The following is a 2316-nucleotide window of genomic DNA, read 5'->3' on the forward strand; positions in this document are numbered from 1 at the left end:
CCCTCTTTTCTCTCTGCCATGCGACAAAGACGTGGTCCGTGGAGTTCATGGTCGTTCGCCCCGGTGCTGCTCGTCGTGCAGGCGGCCAACAGGAACCCCGCGACCCGTAGCCTTGTCCAGGGGATCCGCCTATTCGTCCTCGACTTCCACACTGAATTAATTGAAGTATAATGCCTCAAGTCAGTGTGGTTGAGTCATCTTCTCCCCCTCCGGTGATGCTTTGTCGCGTCTCGATCTCCTCTGCTACGCCATCCCTATGCTCTATCTTGGCTGCCTCGTCGACATCTGGTGCTTCTATACCCTGTGGACCCCTCGCTGCGGAGCCTTTCATTCCCGAGCCACCGTTCCAGCATCACCTCGCTCCGCCGTCCGCCATGGACGACGAGGTCGTCGCTCTGGCGAATCCCAAGCCTCATGGATCATGCCTTCATCAAATAAGTGAGCCACTTATGTGTTTGCTCACGTTGTTTAGTCCCCTCCCCCTCTGTAGCTTGCCAGTGCCTGGCGCCTTCCGCCGTTGCCATGGGACTTGGTCGCAGGCGAGCTTCCCGGCTGCTCTACAAACGCCCAGTGCCCTTGCAGACCACCCCGTGACCCCGCCTTGCTGCAGGACCGTTCACAGCTCCCCCTAGCGTGCTCCCGCACAGTCCCGAGCCCGTGCTCGCCGGAGTTCAAGCTCCGTCGTGTAGCTGAGAGGTGGGCCCGCCCCTAAAATAAATAAGTGAGTACCATTTCAGAAAACAATGAAACAATGACATGTGGGCCCCATGTGAAATTGATTTTTTTTTCTTTTCGGTCCCACATGTAAGTGAGACATGCAGAGAGAGCTTTTTTCTTTATCTTTTTCTTTGAGTGGGTCCCACACGTAAGTGACACATGAAGGGAGGGGTAGAAATGTCCAGAAAACGTCCCGTTGACGGTCAAATGCCTTTGACCGGACGGTAACGGCACAGAAGGGCATTTCTATAAGTGCACATAACGGCGGAGGGGCATTTTTTGAGTAGGCTTTCGAATTAGGGGTATATCTGATTAGGTGGTTCGAGTTAGGGACAGAAATGCAAATGGCCCTTAAATATATGTACTAAAAAACCTAAATTAGATCATTATTATTAATCACGGGTTGACTATCGGTGATGGTAGCTCCTCCTTTCATTCCCGAGTGCATTATTACACCAAATTGTCTAGCACACGGGAATGAAGGAGAAGCTACCCCCACGACGGCGTGGATGATGGAGGGGGCTCCTGAATTTCTGCATAGAGTGCTCTTCAATTTTAGCATTCAAAGTAGGAGTATTTTTCCAATATGAGCATTCAATAAGCAAAACCAAATCGTAAAATAAAGTAGTATTCAAATTAGCATGCATTCAATTATAAGCAAAAGTACATCATCTCTTGTGTCCGTACATCGTCGAATATTATCACTAATACTCCTCGAATACTATCATACATACAGCATCGCTAATATAGCTATAACCGTAGCGCCCGACGGGTATCGTCGCGGGCGGTGGACACCCAAAGATAAGGAACCATCACAGGATCATAGCTCCAGTGAGATCCCTGAAGAACCTGCCAGGTATTGTCGAACCTACCCTCCAACGCAACCATGTAGCGACGGACGTGCTCATCCTCTTCGCTGACACGGTGACGTACCACCTCCGAGGTGTCCGGAAGCCTCGGCACCGTCACTGGCCCACGCGACCGCCACCAAACAAGGATCGGGTCAACAACGGGCTGGCTCCTCACCAACCTACGCCCCCCGGAAGGTAGCACCTCTCAATACCAGCCCGGTGGAGCCCAGTCCCGGACATGGCCCTGATCAAGCAGGCCTCCACCGCCGAGTCGACGACGAGGATGCGGGATAGGCATCGTCGACGTCGATGCGGGAACTACTTCTATATATAGTAAAATAAACTAGTTTTATTAATTAAATCAACTAGTTCAACTACTAAGCACTTACTATAAATAAATAAAGTAGTACTTACTAAAAATAAACTACTTCTATAGTAAAATAAAGTAGTTTATTAAATCAACAAGCTAGTTCAACTATATATTAAGCACTTACTATAAATAAAATAAAGTAGTACTTACTAAAAATAAACTAGTTTAACTATAGTTCCATTATTTTTCTAACTAATTATATTAAACACTTTCTCTTCTTATTTTCCTTTTTCCTCTCGTCTAAATATGAACATATTTATAAATGACTTTGATCATACACAATTTTCCTATACATACACAATATGAACATATACATAATTTGACAAAGAAAATTCTATGAACAAAAAAATCATTAAAATTCTATGAACAAAATTACAA

Source organism: Triticum aestivum, chromosome 5B (assembly GCF_018294505.1).
Source record: "Triticum aestivum cultivar Chinese Spring chromosome 5B, IWGSC CS RefSeq v2.1, whole genome shotgun sequence".
NCBI classification, from domain to species: Eukaryota; Viridiplantae; Streptophyta; class Magnoliopsida; order Poales; family Poaceae; genus Triticum; species Triticum aestivum.